The following is a 13,729-nucleotide window of genomic DNA, read 5'->3' as shown; positions in this document are numbered from 1 at the left end:
CCCCTGCTGCTCACTCAAGTGGGCAATAATGATACTGAAAGATATGACGCTGAACAGATCAGAAGTCACTATAGGACTCTTGGAGTAAGGGTGAAAGAGTGGGGGCACAGGTGGTGTTCTCTTTGATCCTTCCAGTCAAGAGTAGGGGTCCCGGCAGAGAGAGACATATTCTGGAGGTGAATGTATGGCTGCACAAATATTGTTGCCAATAGGGCTTTGTCTTCCTTGAACCATGGGATCCTGTTCCAAGTAGAGATGGGGTCCACCTTTCAAGGATGGGGAAGAGTATCTTAAGATTCAGACTGGCTAACCCAGTGAGGTGGGCTTTAAACTAGGTTTGATGGGGCAGGAGACAAATGCCCACAGATAAGTCCAAAACATGGAAATCTGGGTGAAGGGTAGGAATCTGTGGAGAACATGAGAAATTGCAGCATGGACAAAGGAGAGACAAGGAGGAATATAGAGTAGAAATCTAATAATCATCTTAGATGTCTGTATACTAGTGCAAGGAGTATGAGGAATAAACAGGCAGAACTAAAAATACTAGTGAATAATTACAAATGTAATATAATTGGCATCACAAAAATTGGTGGGATAATTTACAACTGAAATATTGGTACAGAAGTGCTCAGGAAGGACAGGCAGGGAGAAAAGGGAGGAGGTGTTTCCTTATATATAAAACAAGTATATGTTTGCACTGAGGTTGGGATAGAAGTGGGAGGCAGACCTGTTGAAAGTCTCTGGGTAAAATATATGGGATAGAAAACAAGGGTGATGTCATGGTAGGGTGTCTCCTATAAACCACCTACTCTGGAAGACATGGATGAGACTTTTTAAAAACAACTAACATAATCATCCAAAGCACAGGACTTGGTGCAGATGGCTTCAACTATCCAGACGTCTTTGGGAAAATAAGATAGCAGGGCACGAATTATTCAACAAGTTCTTGGAATGCATTGGAGACAACTTTTTATTATCGCAGGTGGAGAAAACAACTAGGAAAGAGGCAATTCTGACAAACAGGGAGGAACTAGTTGAGAATCTGAGGGTGGAAGGCAGCTAGCTTGGGTGAAAGTGATCGTGAAATGATGAGGTTCATGATTATAAGGAATGGTAGAAGGGAAAACAGCAGAATAAAGACAGTGAACTTCAAGAGGGCAGACTTTAGCAAACTCAGAGAATGGGTAGGCAAGATCCCATGGGAAGCAAGCAAAGGGAAAAAAGTATTCAAGAGAGTTGGCATTTATTTAAAGAGACACTATTAAGGGCACAAGAGCAAACTATTCTAATGCATAGGAAAGACGGGAAGTATGGGAAGAGGCCACTCTAGTTTAACCATGAGATCTTCAATGACCTGAAAAAAAAAAAAAAAAAAAAAAGAAGTAGAAACTAGGTCAAATTACAAAAGGATAAATATAACCCCCCCCCCAAAAAACATAAACATGTAGGAACATAATTAGAAAGGCCAAGGCATAAAATGAGCTCAATCTATCTAGGGACATAAAGGGTAAGCAAGCAATGTATTTGTAAAATTCTGAGATGCAAGAGGAAGACCAGTGACAGGATAGGCCCCATTACTAAATGAGGAGGGAAAGGCAGTAACAGAAAATGCAACAAGGGCCGAAGTGTTTGTTTTCACCAAAAAGGTTAGCAATGATTGGATGACTAATACTGTGAAAATCTGTGTGAATGGGTTAGGAACTGAGGCTAAACTAGGAAAAGAACAGGTTAAGAATGACTTAGACATGTTAGATGTCTTCAAGTCAGCAGGGCCTGATAAAATACATCCTAGAATACTTAAGGAATTGGATGAAGCAATCTCTGAGCCATTAATGATTATGTTTGAGAACTCATGGAAGATGGAAGAGATCCCAGAGGACTGGAAAAGGGCAAATATAGTACCTATCTATAAACAGGGGAATAAGGACAACCCAGGAAATTATAGACCAGTCATCTTAATTTAGGTACCCAGAAAGATAATGGAACAAATAATCAAACAATCAATTTGTAAGCACCTAGAAGAAAATAAAGCAATAAATAACAGTCAACATGGATTTGTCAAGAACAAATCATGCCAAACAACCTAATATCCTTCTTTGGTGGGGTAACATACCTTTTAGATGGGGAAAAGCAGTAGATGTGATATATCTTGACTTTAGTAAGGCTTTTGCTACTATCTCACATAACCGTCTCATAAACAAACTAGAGAAATCTAGCCTAGATAAACCTACTGTAAGTTGGGTGCACAACTGGCTGGAAAATCATGGTCAAACTAGTTATTAATAGTTCACAATCGTGCTGGACGAGCATATTGAGTGGGGTCTCACAAGGATCTGTGCTAGTATGATTCTGTTCAATAACTTCTTAAATGATTTAGAAAATGGCATAGAGAGTACACTTCTAAAGAGTGTGGATGATACCAAGCTATGAGGGGTGCAAGTGCTTTGGAGGGCAAGATTAGAATTCAAAATGATCTTAACAAACTGAAATAAATAGGATGAAATTCAGTAAGGAAAAATGCAAAGTTCTACACTTAGGAAGGAATAATCAGTTGCCCAAATACAAAATGGGAAATGACGGCCTAGGAAAGAATACTGCAGAAAAGGATCTGGGGGTTATAGTGGATCACAAACTAAATATGGATCAACGGTGTAATACTTTTGCAAAAAAAAAAAAAGGTGAACATCATCCTGTGATATATTAGTGGGAGTGTTTTAAGCAAGACGTGAGAAGTAATTCTTCCAGTATTCTCAGCACTGCTAAGGCCTCAGCTGGAGTATTGTATCCAGTTCTGGACAGCATGCTTCAGGAAAGATGTGGACCAATTGGAAAAAGTCCAGAGGAGAGCAACAAAAATGATTGAAGGTCTAAAAAATGTCACCTGTGAGGAAAGATTGAAAAAACAACAACTCGGTATGTTTAGTCTGGAGAAGAGAAGACTGGGGGGAGGGGGACATCGTATTCTTGAAGTATGTAAAATTTGTTATGAAGTGAAGGGTGATAAATTGTTCTCCTCACCCACTGAGGACAGGACAAGAAGTAATGGGCTTAAATTGCAGCAAGGGAGATTTAGGTTAGACTTTAGGAAAGACTTCCTAACTGTAAGAATAGTTAAGCAGAAAGAAATTACCTAAGGAGATTGTGGAATCTCTGTCATTAGAGATTTTTAAGAATAGGGTTCGATAAACACCTGTCAGGGATGGTCTACATAATACTTAGTCCTACCTTAGTGCAGGGGACTGGACTAGATGACCTATCAAGATTCCTTCAACTCCTACATTTCTATGATTTCTATGTATGCTTGGCTGATATTCAATGCAGAACACTAAAGACAGTGATCAAAAGCGATCATTTGGTTGTCAACCATTTGGAACATATTGCAAAAGATGAGTTGGGCTGATCTAACCCCAGTTAGAGGGGAGAGGATTCTTCAGGGGATCAAGAAAGGTAAATTTGGGAACATGTATGTCATGATAGACCCAAAGCCACCTTAGTGACTGAAGTATATTTCTTTCTTTTCAAAGAGAGGATTTCTTGTTTGAAGGGATGGCTAGAAAGAATTATGCTGAAACTTAAAGCAATTAAAATCACTTCTGGCCCTTATGTTTGAAAACCTATTGTTAACAGTGGCAAATTTGAAGAAGTATTTCAAAGTCTTCAGAGGCAAAGATTTAAAAAAAAAACAACAACAACCCTGTACAACACATGGACTAGCATTATGTTATGTTATTAGAATGTATGTCTCCCCTTACACTGGCCTTTGTCAACAGTTCAAGACAATACTGGTTTTCACTTGTGTGACATCTCAGTTGCTATGATAGCCCTAAGAAACTTCCCAGTTTGCTCTGCAAGGATCTAGGACTGGAAAAAAAAGGATTTTATGCAGGTCAGGAATGAAGGACATAAAGAAAGCTTTGAGAGGAAGCTTGCATCACAACTGCCTGGTGTCTCTAGGGGCGGCTCTATGTATTTTGCCACCCCAAGTACTGCAGTGAGGCAGCCTTCGGTGGCATGCCTGCTGGAGGTCCGCTGGTAATCCAGATTCGGTGGCATGCCTGCGGGAGGTCCGCCAGTCCCGCGCCTTCGGCGTACCTGTCGCCGAATTGCCACCGAAGCCGCGGGATCGGCGGACCTCCCGCAGGCATGCCACCGAGGGCTCCCTGACTGCCGCCCGCACGGCGAATGGCAGGCCGCCCCCTGTGGCTTGCCGCCCCAGGCATGCGCTTGGTGAGCTGGTGCCTGGAGCCGCCCCGGGTGTCTCAAGCCAGTGCTGTCCACCCCTCATTTTCATGAGCAAATCATTTCTATTATTATTCTAATTATTTATTATTATTTTATAAAACCTTTCAAAACTAGTTACGTAAACTGAGATTTTTGCTTGTGTGTTTATATATTAGTTGATCTCAAGTGTCTCAAAGGCAACTGGGATGTCTAGCATTAGAAAAAAGTAGACTACATCTTGTAGATCTAGAAACAGAAATAATCACTGGCCATTAGTACTTGTAGTTGGTCTAAATCTGCTTTAATAAAATGTAATCTTTTTGTAAAAATCTTCCTGTGAAATACACTTGATAGGAATTAATATGTTTAGTGCAGTATTTACTGTTAAGTTTCATGTTATCTCAGGATCATTCAGAATATATTGCTTCCAGTTTCTAATACCACTAGTCTGAGCAAACTACTTTGAAGATGAAAAGTGCTTTATAATCTTTTTCTTCTTATCCCAAAGCATCTTAATGGACACAGGGAGCAGTATAGTGTCACCATTCATTTCTGTCCATGGCTTGTTCCTCCATGAAGCCCAGCCTGGTCATGTCCCTGCATACCATATCCCACCATTGATTTGGTGGTTGGCCTCTATGTCTGACTGACTTTGGTTGCATGTGTGTTATTTTTTTTTAGCATCCTATCATCTGTTTGTCTTCTGCAGTGTCCCGGCATTCTGAATCTTTTCATTCGCAGCCAGTCCTGTACCCTAAATTCACATCCTACTCTTCTTTGAACTTTGTTTGCATTAAAATCATACCTTCTTTACACATTATCTTCCAAAGACCTGTCATTGTAACAGCCTTCTGATGTCTGTTTCATTTAATGCAGTTGCTTTCAGACCAGAGAGTAATGCTGTTAAGTACAGTAACTCCTCACTTAACGTTAAGTCTATAGTTGGGAGGTGACCCTGCCTTACCCTTACACAGGCACAGCCCACTGGCACTGGAGATGAGGCAGGCAAGGAGGCTGAAGATGCTGTAGGCTAGGTGAAGCACGTTGCGCAGCAGCGGCAGTTTCCCCTACTCTGCAAGCACCAGGGGCAGGGGGCTCAACCCTCAACCGATCCACTCCCCCCCTTCCCCCAAGCTCCCATCCTTGACCTGCCTCTTCTCCCCCCATACCTCCTCCCCCTTTGCTTCCCACGCTGAGTCCTCACTCCTCCCTCTCCCTCCCCTGCCTTCTAAACACCGCAAGCCAGCTGATTGCCCCAGGCAGGAGGTAGGGGAGGGAGGGGGAGCCTGCACGCCGAGTCCTTGCTCCTGCCCCCAAAACGCCGCAAGACAGCTGATTGCCGCGGGGGAGAAGGGGGAAGGGACTGATCCACGGGGTCTGCCGGCGGGTGGGAGATGCTGTGGGGACGGGGGGGAGGAGGAGTAGGGAGGCTTTCAGCTGTGGAGAAAGCAGGCAGCCAAACAACGTGATTGGAGCATTGCACAACTTTAAATGAGCATGTTCCCTAATTGATCAGCAATGTAACAATGAAACGTTAACCGGGACGACTTAAAGTGAGGAGTTACTGTACACTGGTTTGATACATTTTCACTTTGGTACCAAATGTAATGGTGAAATTAGGGATGGATAAAAACCAAATTCTGTGTAGCATTTGTATCTAAAGAACATCTCCTTTTAATCTCATCCTTGGTGGAACTGGTTAAGCTTCCTAGATATACATAAAATTGTACTTCTTCTTTGCTGCTGCATTTCAACACTTTATCTGTTTTCCGTTTTCCAATATACAGCCTCCTTATCTTACAGCAAACTTTGACTTGAACCTGTTGCTTAATTTTCCATCAATTCTGACAATACTAGAGGATTTATACAGTTTCATAATTGCAGTTATCCTATATAATAAACCATGTGATTTTTGTGGCTTTCCATAATGTTTTCCGTCAAACTGAATCAAATACCTTCATGTAGTTGATGAAAACAGCAAACATCTTAAATCTCCATTGTCCCTTTTTTCCATCAACTGTCAGAGCATGAATCAGCCTAGTCTGGTGATTTCTCCTCCTGCTGATAATAGCCCACTTTAGTTGATTTGTCTCGTTAGACTTGGTAAGGCAACCCCCATCTTTTCATGTTCTCTTTATGTGTGTGTGTATGTATATGTATATATATGTATATATATATCTTCCTACTGTATTTTCCACTCCATGCATCTGATGAAGTGGGTTATAGCCCACGAAAGCTTAGGCCCAAATAAATTTGTTAGTCTCTAAGGTGACACAAGTACTCCTAGTCTGAAGCTGCACTAAATCTTACCTACCGCTTCCTCTAAAAGTGGCCTGAATCTGTTGACAATAGCTTTCCCGGTATTTATAATAATCTTACGGCTCTATAATTATTCACCTTGGTAGGATCTCTTTTTTTCTGAATTGCTACAACTATTGCCTTTAGCCAGTCATTGGTATCTCCTTTTGTTCCCATACCCTATGATATATTTTTTCCAAATGCTTTGAATAGTGCTTTTCTGCCAGCTTTTAGCAGCTTAGCTGTTATATTGTCTAATCCTGTAGCTTTCCCATTTTTAGCTGCCTTACTTCTCTTTCTATTTCTTCTCCTGATGGTAGTTCCAGGCTGGTAGCTATTCTACACTGCAAACTGCCCTGTTCATCCAGCATGTCTAGAATGCTTGCATCTGGATGAAATACAGGCTTTAGCACTTTAAGATGCTCCTTCCATATTTCCAGCACCTCTTTAGCATTTGTTGTTAGTTCACCAGTAGCCTTTCTTATGACCTGCATCATTGGCCTGATTGTGTGTCCATACAGCGTAATCATTTTTTATATTGTTCCGATGTCTTGTTTTCTTGATGCCTCTCCTAGTTGTTGAGCCTCTTCTTTCCCGCACTTTTGCTTGTTCAGTCTTCACTGTTTTGCACACTTTTACTTCTTCCTTTTTCCTAGCAGTCTTGGCTTGTTTACACTTTTCTTGTAATGTTCTTGTTTCATTGTTGTCCAGCTTTCCCATGTTTTCTTACACGTTCCAATAACTTCCTCCACTGTATTTTGTACTGCTTCCTATAATATTTCCCATCTGTTCTGTAGTGACATTTCTTCATCATAAATTAATGGCCTGAAATGCCCTCCAAGCATCATCTTGTATGCCTCCCTCACAGAGCTATCCTTTGACTTATCAAGATCAAATTTGGCTCCAATTGCACCCATCTTTGCTTTGCACTTTAACTTAACCTTTCCCATTAGTTGTTCATGATCACTGCCATGCTCGGCACTTCTGTAGACTTTAACATCCATCAATTATCTTCTATGCTTTTTACTGATAATCATGTGGTCAATCTGGATTTTAGTTTTCCCATCTGCTGAGTTCCATATAACCTTGTGCATATCTTTGGTAGGACTTGTTTTCCTCACAATGTGCCTCTCATGGCTAGTTCTTAACCTTTCCTCATTATCCTTTGTAATATTGTCTAGGTATGGCTAAGTCTAATACTGCATATTGCTGCGTCCAACAGAAATAATAGCTTTTGCTTGCAGTTAACTAGCACATTTAATTGCATTGTGGGGCACGTAATTTCCTGCCTAGTACCTAGAACTAAACAGGTGTCACAACAATACAAGCTGTGTATTTCTAAAGCTTCAAACTGTAATTCAAATCCTACTTATTGTTCCCAAGAGAAGAACAAATGTTGAATAAGATAAGTTATTTGTCATAAGAATTTGGGACATTAGTTCCATACAAATATTGGCATTAATACAAATAATAAAAAGAAGAGCTCTGTGAAAGCTAAAAAGCTTCTCTCTTTCACAAACAGAAATTGGTCTAATAAAAGATAGCACCTCACTCACCTTGACATTAATAGAGACATTGTCTTTTCATTTTCTTTTGTAAAGGATATAAGCAGTGTTAAAACAAAAGAAAAATTATTAACACAAATTTCAAAGATTTTTATTATGACATGAAATAAAACTTGAATTTGTAGAATTAATTGGAGCAGATATTCATTATATTGATAATGAGGGATACAGGCAGAACTGGTGATATCTTACCTATTGTTAAAAGAGAATCAGACTGAAGAAGTAAAAAATACAACTATAGAAAAGTGCAGGAACTTGTTCATTTTACGTTGCTTGCTCATACTATGAATCTCCACTGATTCCTATATTTTCCAAGAGTCTTCTTATAGCATTTGTGTTAAATTCCAAATACCATAATATTAAGATCATGGGGGAGGAAAAGAATCATAGCTTGTTAGATACTATACCAGACATGTACAATATGTTTATTCTGGTACTTTCAACTGGGTTTAGGTTATTTTTCTCAGGCTAATACTGAGGAATGTAAGTTGTTCCATGTAGTGATAATAATATTTTGCTTGTATATAGTACTTTTCATCCATAGATATCAAAGTGCTTTATAAAGACATTATTATCCCCTGTTTACAGATGGGTAAATGGAGACACAGAATTGATATGACTCCCCCAAGGTCACACAGCTGGTCAGTGGCAGAGCTGGGAATGGAAGTCAGGTCCTATTCCATCATACTGGGGTCTGATGTCTCCCACTGAACATTTCTGTGTAGTTTAGAATCAGGATTCACAAACACAAGCTGAAATTGAATGTCTACCTTGTAGTTGAGTGCAAGAGCTTAAGGTTAAGAGTCACACTGCCTCTTTGTTCCTGCAGCAGATTAGCACGTTCACGGGGTGGTGCAAAGCGGCCTTGGGGCTATGCACCACCTGGAAGCACCTGACCACAAGGTTACGCTTCGTGGAGGTGGTGAAGAAATTGAGTGTGGGAGAGCTGGGGCTCCAGGGAACCAGTCTGACCTGCCTCTGCACAAATCAGATATGAAGCCAGTGCTTTTTATCCTTAGAGTTGTCAGTTACCTTTGGGAAATAGACCTGAAAATAGAGGAAGAGAAAAGGAAATTATCTTGGGACCAAACTTGTAAACAGTATAATCTTCTTTTTCCCCTTTACACTGTTTGTTTGAACACATGAAGTGAAGTATAGGGCACAATTGGAGAGCTGTTTCTCAGTCAACATCATACAGATTTCTGTTACCTTTATGTTGTTTTATTTCACCTCAAACATTTTAAATTCTCTTTGGCCCTGTCACTTTAAAAAAAAAAAGTAAAAGTAAAATTTCTGAGATCAGTTCTTCACATGAAACTAATAATTATCTCACCATATTCCTTAAGTTTTGCAATATGTTGCATATCATTGGTCTCATCGGAGGATTCTGGTCGTCTTTCCTTCCCCCGCTCCCAAAGTGAGCAATGCTAGATTGGATTTACTGGACACTGAAAGCTTCTGTGTGACGAACAGGTACAATGAGGGCCATGGAGGCTTCCCCATTGTACTACCATTCTACCTCCAACACTCCGAAGGGTTTACTCCTCCCTAACAATGTCAGTAGTTCTGCTCCAGACCACTGTATTGTTTGAAATAAGTTGGAAGACTCCAAGATCCTATGTGGTGATGCAGGGCTCTTATGTTGAGACATATTGATGTCACGTATTTAAACAGCATATAGAGAAGTAGGGTGTTTATCACTGGGTCATACTGACTGGTGAACTCCACTCCAGCTAGTTATAACTGGATTTGGAATGTCTTTTGAGGCAGAGGAGACTGGGGGTTGAGCAGAGGGAAACACTAGGATCAGCCAATTTTGTGGAGAACTTTTAAGCTCAGATTTATGTTCTGTTATTGTTTAAATGAAGTCACACCCCCCCAGAAGAGGGTAAATTTGGATTATTATCTGTTGCGAGGTTGGATCTCTCCCTCAATGTGCATTCTTTAACTTCATTCTTCAACTATCAGAAGTGGTAGAAAAGGTTGTTTTTCTGATGTGGACATCTGCACACTAACAACTAGATCTAGGCCATTAATTCATTTATAGGCCATCAGTGACATGCAAATTAGGAACCACTTTTGATCACTACCTTCCTTTTATCAATCTATTTGCCCTCTTTCATTCATAACAATTACAGTAGAACTTCATTAATTTACACATCCATACATCCAGGAAGTTATGCACAATAAACCAATGGTCTCTCTCCACTTGTCAGCCAATATTTAAAAGCAGGATGATATACTTAGGTCTCGTATTACCAAGACACAATTGTTTTCTCAAAGTAGAACAGAAGAATTATTCATCTAAAATTTGAAGTATTAAATTAAATAATTACAGCTAAACTAGTTTTATAAAATAACTGTACAAAGTAAATTTTGTGAGGCGCTATTCTTCCTTTGTTATTGTCTGTCCATTTACTTGCTAATTTGCAAAAGCATTTTCTTATCTATTAGTGCAAATCCACTCTACTTGATTTCTGCTTTTCAGTCTTTAATTTAAGGTTAAAATAAGGTTAGCTGTCTGTGTACGAATGTACCCCAATTGTTAAGCAGTTCAGCTGTCAGTTTACTGCACAATATAAAAATGTAACACTTTTTATCTTGTAACACTTAAATTCAACTCTGACTCCAGTAATCTACAAAATATATATAATCTACACAATATATGTATGGATTTTTATGTTTCTAGTTGAATATATATTCAACTGGAAATACAAAAATCTATCAAGTTAGTTGGAGACCTGGAAAATGTTAGCCCTTCAATGAATAACTCAATACAATTTAAAATGGAAATGGAAAAGAGATGGTAGACTATTCTGCAATGTAATAATAAACATTAAGGGGGAAAAGAGAGTCTTTAACAACAGACAGAAAATATACTATATGGTATGCATACAAATTCACATTTAGACTAAAATATGAATTGCAGTCTTCTGATAGCTTACATGATGAGCAGCTTGTCTTTCCATGAATTAACTGTGCATTTGGGGAATTCAAAAGAGTATTTCTGAGTCTGTTGGTGTCAAACCAACATCTTACTAAAAATTTAGATAATTTGAGACGTTGACAGAGTGGATACCTACACTAAAAGATCACAAATTTGGTTTTATTTAAATACTGTCTTAGCATTAGGAGAGTTTTACTCTTCAAACATTACACAGTATAGTTGTTTGAAGATGTCTGTTTTTCTAAACTAGATGGTTAAAAACAATGCTTAGAAATACTAAATTCAATTTAAAGTTATAAAATTCAATTTATAACCAAAATTACTTGGCAAGCATATGAATTGTCGGAATGCTGAGAAAAGTGGGTGCAGCTGTCTTTTTGGGTATCCTTTCCATATACTGTCCAGTGTATTTTCAATGATTTTAATAAGGCATTTAATAAAGTTTCTCAGAGGAAACTAGTGAGTTATGCAAAAACAAATCTGGTGTCCTAATAAAATTGGTGATCTGGATTGAAAGTTGGCAAACTAGCAGGGTACATAGGGTCATAATAAATGGAATCTGACCCTTTTTGAAGGCTGCAAGTAAGTTTTCACAGTGCCAGTTCTATTTAACTTTTATCTAAATGATTCAGAAATGGGAGTGAGATGTATGGTGTCCAAATTTGCAGGTGATCACAGAAACACAGGTGGCGGGTGGTAGGCACTGAGAAGAGTGCTGCTAAATGGTGAAAGGAATTAAGCACTGTGGAATTTGATGGTAATAAGTGCAAGGTAATAATTGCTTCTGAAGGGAGAAATGTTTGCAAAAAATACCTTAAATAATGTATTAATGGAAGCTGAGGTGGGGAGAGGCTATAGTAATAGTATGCAGGAGATTGAAGGTAGTGACTCAGTATGTGGGATCAGCAGCAAGAAAGGCTAATAAGGTTCCATGGTGTATAAATGGGGATTAGGTATAAATCAAGAGAGATAATAGTTCTACTCTGTAAAGCCCTTGTAAGACTACACTTGGAATACTGTGTCCAATACTGGCCTTTGAATTTAAAAAAAGGTTATTCTTTGGAAGGTACACAAGAAGTCAACAAGTCTTATTTGGGGATTAGGAGGTCTGTTTTGTGAGAAAAGGTTTTAAGAGTGGAACATGGTTAGCCTTGAAAAAATGAAGAGTGAGAGGAGAGTTGATTAGAGTAAGTATTTAAAGGGTTCCTACTGACTGAGACCTTGAGGAAAGACCTGTATAGATTACAAAAGGATGGCATAATAAGAGCTCTCACTCTGAATTTGGTTAAGGAAAAGTTTAAGAGGGAGTGGGGGGAGAGATGTCATTTCCTGAAGACAGCAAGTAGGCCGTGGATACTACTGAGAGAAGTGGCTGAAGCAAGCGTTATTGACAAAATTTAAGAGAAGCACAGATCTTTATTTGGAGGGGGAGAGGGTGGTTGATTTCAGTGGACTTAAAACCAGCCTGTACTCTTCAAGAGTAATGGTAATGGCAAAGCTCCTATTGACTTCAACTGGACCAGGATTGCACCCTAAGTCAATTATGAGATATTTCTGCTGCAAAGCAGATTTCTTTTTTCTCTATTGGAGTCAGGGAATATATTGGTGAACCAAAGGGAGAAGCGTCTGCCACTTGACTGTGATTCTAGAGTTGTGATTCTAGACTTTCTGTCCTAAGTCATTTATCAGCAGAATATGCAAAGCCAAAATTTGAACCCAACAGAAAAGGTACTTTCAGACAGAGGGCAGTCAGTTATGTAGGAAGACAAAACCCAATGCCATAGAGGAGAATTGCTGTAATCTACTGGTAGTTTGGCTAATAATGATACTGTGCATATGTAATATATACCTGATATTCTGGTAGCAATGAGTTCTTTCATATGTTATGCTTATAAGTTTATCTAAAGCAACGAGTGATCAAGGACATATAAGATAAATATAATTGGAGATTTGTGTCCTGACAAGCAATAATGACTTTCAGTTAGCAATACCTTTTAATCTCATGTATTAATGGGTCCATTTACCTAATTACTTTTTTTTTTAAATGAGATTTCTGGAAGTACCAGCTATTTCCATAAATGATGTTTCAGCACAAGAAAATGAGAATTTACTGGTGTTTCCTTTCTGGAAGTAAGGAAGTGATTGCAGGGGTCGACATTTAAAAAAAAATATCAGCATTCACTACCATTTAGTAACATCTGAGATGCCAGGCTCTCTCTTTTTGCTGAGCATGTGAAGTAATTGCGTGGAATCTCTTGTCAAATGTGGATTTACTAATGGAGGTCACAGTATTCCTAGAAAATGTACCACATATAGTTCTGTAACCCAGCATTCCATCGCTCATATCTACCAAGATATGATGGTGCAGGGGTGGGGGTGAGGGGTCTATTTGGCTATTCAGATTATTTTTCCAATAAATCTTGTGGTTACCATTAAACAGAAATAATAATGGAAAAGATTAATATTATTCTCTTATTCTTGTGACGTATTATGGTTAGTAGGACTGAGAGACATGATCTCTATTTGAAATTGGCTCATGGCCTTAGCAACTTGTGTTAAGGTAGGTTATTGGGTTTCTTTTCCCTCTCCCCTTAGGATGTATGGGAGGTAAGATTTGTTCTAAATGGCTCATTTTCTGTAAATCAGTATTTTACCAGTCTGAAAAAATCTGTTTTTTATTAGTCTATATGAAAGAACG

The 13,729-nt window shown here is 39.0% G+C and overlaps 1 protein-coding gene across 4 annotated transcripts in view; it reads left to right on the top strand.

The window, feature by feature from the left end:
• DPP10 (dipeptidyl peptidase like 10) overlaps window positions 1-13,729 on the top strand; it is a 391,015-nt gene that overhangs the window by 85,178 nt on the left and 292,108 nt on the right. The window lies entirely within an intron of this gene.

Source organism: Chrysemys picta, chromosome 11, assembly GCF_011386835.1.
Source record: "Chrysemys picta bellii isolate R12L10 chromosome 11, ASM1138683v2, whole genome shotgun sequence".
Taxonomy (NCBI): domain Eukaryota; kingdom Metazoa; phylum Chordata; order Testudines; family Emydidae; genus Chrysemys; species Chrysemys picta.
This window is presented reverse-complemented; position numbering and strand designations above follow the sequence as displayed.